Raw genomic sequence first — 12,671 nt, forward strand, 5'->3', positions numbered from 1 at the left:
CAGAGGATCTCACGTGTTCTCTACATACTGGCTGTGTGGTGAAAAAGGCACAACTGCACCTCTTTCACCTCAGGCATTTGAAGAAGGTTAGTATGGGCCCCCAAATCCTAAGAACTTTCTACAGGGGCACAATTGAGAGCATCTTGACTGGCTGCATCACTGCCTGGTATGGGAACTGTACTTCCCTCAAGTGCAGGACTCTGCAGAGAGTGGTGCGGACAGCCCAGTGCATATATAGATGTGAACTTCCCACTATTCAGGACATTTACTGAGACAGGTATGTAGAAAGGGCCCGAAGGATCATTGGGACCTGATGCACCCCAACCACAAACTGTTCCAGCTGCCACCATCTGGGAAATGGTACTGCAGCATAAAAGCCGGACCAACAGGCTCCAGGCCATCAGACTGATTAATTCACGGTGACACAATTGTATTCCTATGTTACATTGACTGTCCTGTTGTACATACTATTTATTATAAATTTTTATAAATTGCACATTGCACATTTAGACGGAGACATAATGTAAAGATTTTTACTCCTCATGTATATGAAGGATGTGTTACGTACCCCGTAACTGTGTTGCCAAACCAGCAGAAATGGATCACTCAGTTGGAGTCTGGATTACTAGAACTAAGAAAGTTTTATTAAAGAAACAAGCAACACAGTAAACGAAAGGATAATAAATGCAACAGTTCAGCAATGATAAACACACATGTGCACAGAATTAAGATAACAGGATCAACCAAGCTCTATCGTTGTCTAGGGGTAAATGACCAATTTCAAAGTGACACAAAGTCCAGTTCAATTTAGTTCAGTTTGCAGTAATCGTTGCCATGGCGATGGACAACGTCGGGGGGGAGGGAGAGAGAGAACGGGAACGACTGATCATTTAGATCGGCTTCCACTCACAGACCTGTGATATTGCTCACAAGCAGCTTTCGGGTGAGTCCTTTGTGATGTCACCTGAGGTCACCGACTGTGACCCCTCCTCCAGATGCGGTCGATCCTCTGCAGTGAACCCAGCACCCAAGCAAGGGCGGACACACACTGGGTTCCCGCTGGTTGTACCTTTCTACCCTGTGCGTTTATGGCCCGATACTTCCCACCAACTTGTGAGAGGCGCACCGCTTCCAGGGTCTCATTACCTCGGGTGTCGTGTGTGTGCTGCCTTAGCGAACCTATCCCTTTTTATCTCCCTGCTGGGGTATCGCCTGTCCATCACTTCAAACAGTTCAGGGTTCAAAGGGGGAGCTGATCTTAATAATACTCAGACTGATGGCTCCTTCATTAACACCTCCAAATGCTGCTTCATTGTGTGCCTTATCTCTCCCTCCCCTGAGGACAGGTGGCAGACCAACTGCTGATGCCACTGGTGCTAGCCCAGGCCAGCAAACATCTGAATTTATGTGTATTCTTGTCACAGATGTAAGTAATATAGTCAATTCAATTCAATGATAATTGTAGTCAGAGTACTTGTTTTTTCATTCAGATTATCTTGTCATCAAGTCTGACATACCAGTTGTCCTTTGAACTAACTGTTGCGCCTACATGTTGCTTTTCAGTGACACATGTACATGCATAAACAGGATTCTTTGAACATCAACACAACTCAGCCTCGCATGATTTAAAAATACTCGCCGTTTCTGATATTTCCTGCATATATCACCCGCCCTTCCAGCTAGGTCGGGTAGATTGGGAGGTTGTTTCAATTAGCACCTACACTCCTACGCTCCTTCCACCAGAGTGGCCTCCAACCTGATGGCATGAACATTGATTTCTCGAACTTCTGGTAAAGACACACCCCCCCCAACCATTCTCCATTTCCTTATCCCTCTCTCACCTTATCGCCTTTCCTGCCCATCATATCCCTCTGGTGCTCCTCCCCCTTTTCTTTCTTCCATGGCCTGTACTCTCCTATCAGATTCCCCTTTCTATAGCCCTGTATCTCTTTCACCAATCAACTTCCCTGTTCTTTACTTCATCCCTCCCCCACCTCCCAGTTTCCCCTGTCATCTTGTGTTTCTTCCTCCCCTCCACCACCTTCTAACTTTGACTCCTCATCATTTTTTCTCCAGTCCTGCTGAAGGGTTTTGGCCCAAAAAGTTGACTGTACTCTTTTCCATAGATTCTGCCTGGCCTGCTGAGTTCTTCCAGCACTTTATGTGAGTTCCAGCATCCACAGATTTTCTCTAGTTAGTAGAATGCGTCATTTTGTCGTCAACCAACACCCCCAAGGATGTGCTGGGGGCAGCCCGTAAGCGTCAGCACACATTCCGGTGCCTATGTGACATACCCACCATGCTTGGCAGAACAAAGGATAACACATCAGGCAATGAAACAACAACAGTAATACAAGCCTCATTCTTTCCTCCCATCCATCCACTATGCAAGTGTAACCAGGTGACGAAATGTGAATGTAATGGAATAACGTGAATATGTTAATCTTTGTTCACGTGGTGTGAGCGAGGAGAATTTATTTCAGCATCTAGCCTATGTGTCTTTGGAAGTTAAGCACGTGTGTGCTAAAGTGAGTGCACCTCTCAGTTAAGGTGAGATGTATCTATTCATATTTTTATTGTATATAAGGTACAGGGTTGGTGGGATTCTAATGTTTGTATTTTTTTTTAGAATTGCCACTACCGTATTGGTTCGATATATTTTGTTTCATTTATTTGCATACTGCATACTCAACTAGATGATACACAAGTGTGTGGACTGAAATTAAACTGAGATGGTAACAGCAGGAACCGAATTTTTTAAATTCATTTTGATACCCTCTTTCTGCATTAAAACATCTAAAGCAGATATAGGAATTAAACACCTGAAAAAGTATCTATTGTCCCGAGTGTGTATTTTCCCAAAGTGCAAAATAGAAGTCTCAGGCACGTATTTACAGCTTGGGCGCCTAACACTTTTGCACAGTCTCGTATTTGTCAGCGTGGCGTAGAGGCTGAGATTGCATATTGGAAATGGTGATGGTGGAGCACTGCGGGAGGGGTGTGGGACAGGCGGCAGAGAAGGAATGGCAGGTGCAGAGAATGAGAGCCAGGGCTGGGGGCGTGGAGAGGACACAATTATAAGATTGAATTCAGGAAGATAACTGATCATGAAAATGGTGATGAATTGTCCCCTATGTTACCATGTATTCTGGCATGGTTAGAGCTTTGGCTGATTGGTAGGAGGCAGCAAGTGGGAATAAAAAGATCCTTGTCTGGTTGGCTGCAAGTGACTAGTGGTGTTCTGCAGGGGTCGAAGTTGGGACCACTTCTTTTTATGTTGTATAACAATGATTTAGATGATGGAATAGATGTTTTTTTTTTGCCAAGATTGCAGATGATACGAAGATTGGTGGAGGGGCAGCTAGCGTTGAGGAAACAGGTAGGCTGCAGAAGGACTGAGACAGACGTTCTTGGAGAATGGGCAAGAAAGTGGCAAATGAAATACAATGTTAGAAAATGCATGTTCATGCACTTTGGTAGTAGAAATAAATGTGCAGACTATTTTCTAAACGGGGAGAAAATCCAAAAATCTGAGCAGCCAAGGGGCTTGCGTGTCCTTGTGCAGAGCACCTTAATGGTTAACTTGCAGGTAGAGTTGGTGGTGAGGAAGGCAAATGCCATGTTAGCATTCATTTCAATAGATCTAGAATACAAGAGCTAGGACATGATGTTAAGGCTCCAGAAGGCACTGGTGAAGCCTCACCTTGAGTATTCTGCACAATTTTGGGCTCCTCATCGAAGAAAAGATGTGCTAGCGTTGGAGAGGATTCAGAGGAGGTTCACAAGGATGATTCCAGGAATGAAAGGGTTATCATACAAGGAATGTTTGATCAATCTGGGTCTGTACTCACTGATGTTTAGAAGGCGGTGATCTCATTGAAACCTTTCTAATGTTGAAAGTCCTAGACAGAAGATATAATAATGCACTTTGGTGGAAGAAATAAATGGGCAGACTATTATTTAGATGGGGAAAGAAGTCAAAATGCAGAGATGCAAAGGGACTTGGGAGTATTTGTGCAGGATACCCTAAAGGGTAACCTCCAGGTTGAGTCAGTGGTGATGAAGGCAAATGCAATGTTGGCATTCATTTCTAGAGATAGAAAATATAAGAGCAGGAATGTGCTGTTGAGGCTCTATAAGACACTCATGAGACCATCACTTGGTGTATTGCATGCAGTTTTCGGCTCCTTATTTTAGAAAGTATATACTGACATTGGAGAGGGTTCAGAGAAGATTCACAAGAATGATTCCAGGAATGAAGGCTTACCATATGAAGAATGTCTGGCAGCTCTTGGGCTGTATTCCTTGGTGCATGGGAGAATGAGGGGAGATCTCATAGAAACATTCGGAATGTTAAAAGGCCTGAACAGATTAGATATGGCAAAGTTATTTCCCATGGTAGAGGATTCTAAGACAAGAGGGTACTGCTTCAGGATTGAAGGACATCCATCTAGAACAGAGATACTGAGAAATTACTTTAGTCAGAGGGTGGTAAATCTGTGGAATTTGTTGCCACGAGCGGCTGTGGACGCCAATCATTGGGTGCATTTAAGGCAGAGATGGATAGGTTCTTGACTAGCCAGGGCATCAAAGAGTATGGGGAGAAGGCAGGGGAGTGGGGATGACTGGAAGAATTGGATTAGCCCATGATTGAATGGCGGAGCAGACTTGATGGGCTGAATGGCCTACTTCTGTTCCTATATCTTATGGTCTTATATGGAAAGGATAATTTCCATGGTGGGGGAGTCTAGGAAAGAGGGCACAGCCTTGGAGCTTCCATTTAAATCAGGGATGCGGAGAAATTTCTTTAGCCAGAGCATGGTGAATTTGTGGAATTTATTACCACTGGCCACTGTGGAGCCAGGTCATTGGGTGTATTTAAGGCAGAGATTGAAAGTTCTTCATTGGACATGGCATCAAAGGCTATGGGGAGAAGGCCTGGGGAGTGGGGCTAAGTAGGGGAAAAAAGGATCAGCCATGATTGAATGGCGGAATGACTCGATTGGCAAAATGGTCTAATTCTGCTCCTATGTCTTATAGTTCAATGGTCTTATGGTCATATGGTGTTATGATCTTATGGTTGTGGTATATAGCAAATATTAACTTCATCAGCCGCCAGTCTTCAGACCTGTATGTGGATTGTGAATTAAATTTAAAATGCAGTTCTGAACAATGGTCTTCTTGGAGCTGCATTTTGGGATTGATTGCGAACAATGAAACATACCATTTGACCTCAGATGCCTGCATATGCATGAATACAGTCCAGAATCAGTTGAAATTAACATTAATTTTGTGTGTCTGAGTGTGAGATGGTGGTGTTTTGAAAATTGTTTAACCTTTGATTTGTCCATCCATTTCAGACTTCTGCAGATAGTTTGTTAGGTGATGTCCTCTTTCTGCTGCTTTAAGAAATACCGTTAAAAACAAGGACATGGCAAACAAAAGATCCTGCAGAACCTGGAAATCCAGAGTGACATATCCACAATACTGGAGGAACACAGGCAGCATCATTGGAAAAGAATAAGCAGTCAATGTTTTGGGCTGCTATCCTTCTTCAACATTGGAAAGGAAGGAGGAAGAAGCCAGAATATCTGGCGTGGAGGTGGAAGAAATACAAGCCAGGAAGGTGATTTGTGCATCTAGGTGGAATGGTGAGCGGGGGGTGGGGGGGGGATGAAGAGAGAAGTTAGGAGGTGTTAGGTGGAAAAGGTAAAGATCTGAAGAAGAAGAAATGAGATAGGAAAGCAAAGTGGACCATGGAAAAAAGGAAACCAGAGTGGCAACAGAGATAGGTGATATGCAGGTGAGGAGAAGAGAATATTATAAGAGGGAAGCCAGATTGGGGAATGGAAGCAGAGGGATGGGGGAGGGGGAATGTTACCAGAAGATAAAGAAATCGATGTTCATGTCATCAGTTTGGAGGCTACCCACATGGAATATGAGGATTTTTTACTCCAAACTGAGAATGGCTTGATCATGGAAGTAGAGGAGGCCATGAACCGACATCTCAGACCGTAAACTGGGACAGGAATTAAAATGGTTGGCTCTGGGAAATCCTGTTTGTTGTGGATGGAGCAAAGGTTGCTTGAGAATGTGGTTCCCCAATCTACAGGAGGTGACAATCCAGGAAAAGATATATTTTGAAAGTTAAGGTTCTAGTTTAACTGAATTGAACTTGAAACGTTCCACATTTTCAATGCCCAGCAAGGTCCAGCGAACACAATAAAAATAAATAAGACAATCGCGATACGATTTCAACCTTGCCGACAGCTTTAACCATACTCAACTGTCGAATTAATAATTCATCCGGGGTACGAATATCTACCCCACTCAACACGCACGCATTAATTACTGGTAGACCTTCAGATACACACCAGCGCTGGAACCCAGCTGCATCCATAACAGCACTAATTTAAACAGGGTGATCACACAGCAACCAACAGAATCAAATCCCGGAAATAGCCGCCACAAATGTAGCCTATTGGCTTGCTGCTCATGTTCATCTAGGGGAATCAGCTTTCGGCCCTGCCAAACAGGGTATTCAAGTTTGGGTGGATGCTGTGTAATGTACCCCAGTACAAACCCCCAACGCAAAATATCAGACAGTACACAATATGTGATTAAATGATTACGCTTTATTTCTTTTACTTTGCTATGTGGTTAGTAGAGAAACAAAATATAAAAGGAAAAGGTGCCACTTTTATTAAATAGTTCGTGCCCAAAAATCATTTCAGCTCACGCCTCAGGTATTCCTCCATAAACGACCTCCACTGAAATGTCGCTGACCTCCAGACCCTTGAATTCCTGTACACTCCGTCCAGTGATCACCGAGTGCTCTCCGCACTTGACCTTCCTCTTCACACTCCTTGACCGAAAGCCCGCACAAACCTCGGCTCCCAGACATACAAGAAAGAATAGCATGTCTCCCATTGGTTAGTTACTCATTAACTGTAGTTATAACCCAAACATTGCTGCTACAGAGAAACCATTATATCAGCAGTTAATGTTACAGAGAAGCCATTACATGAACTTTAGCAGTTATTAGTACTGAGAATCCTACAGGTATAAATTCAGTAAAAAACCCTACAGGTCAGTAAAAATTTGGATCTTGTGGGAAGGTACTAAACTGAGAGAGGTCAGATTACAACAGGATAAACCAGAACTAAGCTGCATTGATCTAGAGCAGCTGGTGTCAGACATCTCCATGCCCGACATGTGGGATTTGTTTGAAGACTAGCTGATCTGAGTTCAGTGTACATGTGTGCTGTAAGATATAAGGACAAGGATAGTAAGGTAGGAGAACTCTGGATGACCTGAGAGGTCCTAAATTTAGTTAGCAAGGAAAAACAAGAATCATACATTAGGCTTAGAAACCCAAAATCAGACTGGACCCTGGTCGGCTATAAATAGAGCAGGAAAGCGCTCAGATGATGAGAGAGGCCAAAAAGGGTATGAAATATCCTTGGTGAACAGGATTAAGGAGACTCTCAAGGCCTGCTGTACTCATATTATGAAGAAGGGTATAGGTCCATTCAAAGATAAAGTAGGAAATTTGTGCTTTATACCAGAGATGTGACTGACGTCTTAATTACATGCTTTGTACTGGTTTTTACAGAGGAAAAACTTTGAGGATAATGAAGCCAGAATGGAACATGCAAATGTGCTGGATACTCGGAGGTTAAGGAGGTAATGCTAGGTCTTCTTCAGTAAAGCATTAATGTGGATAAGTTCTAGGGGCCTGATGGGTTATCTTTCCAGTATATTGGAAGAAGCAAGTGGAGAGATTGCTGAGACTTCGACAAAGATATTTGTGTCCTCTCGAGCAATGGACAAGGCTCTTGTGACTGGACTGTAACAAATGTTGTGCTTTATTCAAGAAAATAAGTTGGGATATTTCAGGTAATTATAGGCCACTCAGCCTCATGTCAGTGGTAGGGAAGATGTTGGAGTGGAGTGGATACTAAGGGATTGGATTTATGCACATTTGGAATGGGAGAGTCAGTATGGCTTTCTGCATGGCAGCTCATGCTCTACAAACTTGAATGGGATCTTTGAGGTGGTGGCAAAGGAACTTGATGAGGGTAGGTCAGTAGACATTATCTACATAGTCTTAAGTAAGACATTTGATCAGGGCCCTCATGGTATTATGTTGATTTGGAAGATAAAGATGCATGCAATCCAGGATGAATTGTAAGTATGGGTTTAGAACTGTCTTACCTGCGGAAGACCGAGAGTAGGGGTGGAATTCGGCTATTCCTGCTGGAGATTCATGACCAGCGGTATTCCACTAGGATCAGTGCTGGGATCTGTGTTGTTTGTGATTATATATCAATGATTTTGATGAAAATATTGACAGATGGATTCACAAGTTTGTAGATGTCACAAGATTGGTGGAATTGTGGAGAGTGTGGAGGACTATCGATTAATACAATGGGATATAAATCAGTTATCGATATGCACAGAGAAGTTCAGATGAAGTTTAATCCAGGCAAGTGTGAGTGTTGTACTCAGGGACGTCAAATGGAAGGACAATGTATACAGTTAATGGTCATCCCCCAAACAGCATTGAGATACGGAGGGATCTTGGGGTCTCGATATTTCACTGAAAGTAGAATGCAGGTGGCTAAGGTGGTAAAGAAGGCATAAGGCATGCTTACCTTCATTGCTGGGAATATCGTGTTTCAGAATAGGGAAGTCATGCTGTAGCTATATTAAACTTTAGTCAGACGTCACTTGGAAAGAAATACCTGCAGTGATTCCCTAGTCTGTTCTTTATCCAACTTAGAGCAATGCATTTGGCGTTCATCTGGGAACTGAAATGGTATATCGTAAACCACTTGGATATATCCACATCAGGAATCACCAATAATTTCTTGCTTTTTCAGTGACGCCCATTTGTCATAAATTAATTAATATGTTTGAAAGAAACTCAACTGTTCCAGAAACATAACACAAATGCATCTCTGTAAATACCTTGCCTCCATGACTTGACCTGATTTGCATCTTAGGATATTCATGCAGAATAGTCTATAAAGTTTACAAAGTACAGTGCAAAAGCAAAAAAAAAATTACCCATTGAGCAGACTTCTGTGGGTGAAAATGCCTTATTAATGAGAGAAGTCAGAGGAGAATGGCCAGAGGGGTTCAAGTTGACAGGACTGTGACTGTAATTCACATTGCAACAATTGTGTCCTGAAGACTATCCCTCAATGCATCCCACATCAAAACTTGAAGTAGATGGGCTACAGGAGCAGAAGAGCACAGATATACCCTCAGTGGCCACTTTATTATGTACAAGAGGTATCTAATAAAGTGTTCACTCTGGCAGGGTTTGCAAGACATTACTTCCTACAAAGGGAAACCCAATAGCATGAGTGGCAGCGACGCTTCACTACCAGATGAACTCAATGCCTTCTACGCCCACTTTGAAAGGGAGAACACAACTACAGCTGTGAAGATTCCTGCTGCACCTGATGACCCTGTGATCTCTGTCTCAGAGGCCGATGTTAGGCTGTTTTTAAAGAGAGTGAAACCTCGCAATGTGGAAGGTCCCGATGGAGTCCCTGGTAAGGCTCTGAAAACCTGAGCCAACCAACAGGCAGGAGTATTCAAGGACATTTTTAACCTCTCACTGCTACGGGGCAGAAGTTCCAAATTGCCTCAAAAAGGCAACAATTATACCAGTGCTTAAAAAGAATGATGTGAACTGCCTTAATGACTGTCACCTGGTAGAACTCACATCTACAGTGATGATATGCTTTGAGAGGTTGGTCATGACTAGACTGAGCAGGACCTCAGCAGGACCTGGACCTGGATTTGCCTATCGCCACAATAGGTCAACGTCAGATGCAATCTCAATGGCTCTTCACGCGGCTTTAGACCACTTGGACAACACAAACACCTATGTCAGGATGCTGTTCATTGACTGTAGCTCAGCACTTGACACCATCATTCCCATAATCCTGATAGAGAAATTGCAGAACCTGGCCCTCTGTACCTCCGTCTGCAATTGGATATGTGACTTCTAAACTGGAAGACCAGAATCTGTGCGGATTGGTGATAACATATCCTCCTCACTGATGATCAACACTGGTGCACCTCAGGGGTGTGTGCTTAGCCCACTGCTCTACTTTCTATATACCCATGACTGTGTGGCTAGGCATAGCTTAAAAACCACCTATAAATTTGCTGATGATTGTTGGTAAAATCTCAGGTCGTGACAAGAGGGCATACAGGAGTAAGATATGCCAATTGGTGGAGTGGTGCTGCAGCAACAACCTGGCACTCAACATCAGTAAGACAAAACAGCTGATTGTGGACTTCTGGAAGGGTAAGATGAAAGAACACATACCAAACCCCAAAGAGGGATCAGAATTGGAGGTAGTGAGCAATTTCAAGTTCCCAGGTGTCATGATATCTGAGGATCTACCTGGTCCCAATATATCGATGCAGTTATAAAGAAGGTAAGACAGCGACTAGATTAGGAGTTTGAAGAGATTTGGTATGTCAACAAATGTACTGAAAAACTTTTATAGATGAACTGCGGAGAGCATTCTGACAGGTTGAATCACTGTGTGGTATGGAGGACTACTGCACAGGACTGAACGAAGCTGCAGAAGGTTATAAACCTAGTCAGCTCCACCGTGGGTACTAGTCTACAAAGTACCCAGGACATCTTCAAAGAGCACTGTGTCAGGAAGTCAGCGTCCATTATTAAGGACCTCCAGCACCCAGGGCATGCACTTCTCTCACTGTTGCCATTGGGTAGGAGGTACAGAAACCTGAAGGCACACACTCAGTGATTTAGGAACAGCTTCTTCCCCTCTGCCATCCAATTCCTAAATAGCCATTGAACCCTTGGACACTACCTCACTTTTTTAATATATAGCATTTCTGTTTTTTGCACAATTTTTTATTTATTCAGTATATGTATACTGTAGTTGATTTACTATTTATTTATTATTATTATTTATTTTATTGTTTTTTTTTCTTCTGTATTATGTATTGTATTGAACTGCTGCTGATAAGTTAACAAATTTCACGTCATGTGCCGATGATAATAAACCTGATTCTGATTCTGAGTGTATATTGAGCTGCAGGATAATACAACAACATAAGAAATTATTCTTTATTTGCCTCATGATGGTGCTATTCATCATGTTAAACTCTTGATCTGGATCAACTTCAAATTAGAGCACAAGATGTACAGACTCTCAAACTTGTTCTACTGTTCCAGTCTTGGCCTTTATGTACTTTCTTACCTGTTTCACAATATCCTTAAGTCTAAAATGCCAACAGCCTATCTCAACTTTCTGCACGCATTTTTAAGACTTGTGAAACTTTCACAGCAATCGCAAAAACTCTGAAAAAGCAACACTTGCAATGTAAAGCATTATCTCCATCAGCTGATCATTCCAATTTCCATGTTGGAGCACACCTTTTCCTACACATTCACAGGAATTCTGTATACAGGTTTCCCCCACCATCCGAAGGTAAAGCGTTCCTATGAAACGGTTCGTAAGCTGAAATGTCATAAAGCGAAGAAGCAATTACCATTTATTTATATGGGAAAAATTCGTGAGTGTTTGCAGACCCAAAAATAACCTACCAAATCATGCCGAATAATACATAAAACCTAAAATAACAGTAACATATAGTAAAAGCAGGAATGATATGATAAATACACAGCCTATATAAAGTAGAAATACTTTTCCACAATCATTACTGCACTGGTCTCTGTAGCGAATATCTCACGCAAGCACTGTTGGCAAAAGCATGGTGCAAGCGCTCTCCAGTAACCTTTAAGCTATGAAGCTGCCAAATCATACCAAATAACACGTAAAAATACACAGCCTATATAAAGTAGAAATAATGTATGTACAGTGTAGTATCACTTACCAGAATTGGGACAGCGCCGAGCACACTGATGATTGTGTGTTAGACTGAGTCGTCGCAGGTTGGGTGGTGCAGTGGTCCCCCACCTCCAGGCCGCTGACTGATACCAATCCGCGAAGCATGCAGGGGTGCAGCAGCAACTGGGAGGCACCCAGCACATCTTTAAGAAAAAAGCCAAAATAAACATGTTAATTAATTAGGTGCCACCCGGCACGTAATTGTCGGCCTAGATCAATGCTGTTATCCAATTGCATCGTCTCTGATCTGGGCCGACAATTACGTGTCGGAGGCACCTAATTAATTAGCATGTTTATTTCGGTTTTTTTCTTAAGGTTGTGCTGTGTACCTCCCAGCTACCGCTGCATTCTCTGCGAATCGGTATCTGTCCGTGGCCTAGGGTTTGGGGTGGTGGGACACTGGGGTGTCATCTGGTCGTCTGTTTCCATTAGAGCAGGCAGCTCACCTTCTCCTATGACTGCCTGCCTCGATGTCAAAGGTCGAGGTTCGTCGTCTGCTGTGACTGATGTGGAAGGCTTGCTTGACTGCTTAGCCTCGCGCATTTTTCTATCATACAGTTCTTTGTAAGGACTCCAACCATCCTGCAAATATCCCCTAAACCTACGTACCCTTTCAAAATTAAAGTTGTACTTCATCATTGCAGTGTAAATCTCACGCAGTTGCTTCACGTTCAGTTCGCTACTGCATTCGGTTTTGATTGTTATCCTTTCTTCTTTCAATTGCATCAGCTCTTCATTTATCAGTTCTTGCTCATGGGA

Source organism: Mobula hypostoma, chromosome 19 (assembly GCF_963921235.1).
Source record: "Mobula hypostoma chromosome 19, sMobHyp1.1, whole genome shotgun sequence".
Lineage (NCBI taxonomy): Eukaryota > Metazoa > Chordata > Chondrichthyes > Myliobatiformes > Myliobatidae > Mobula > Mobula hypostoma.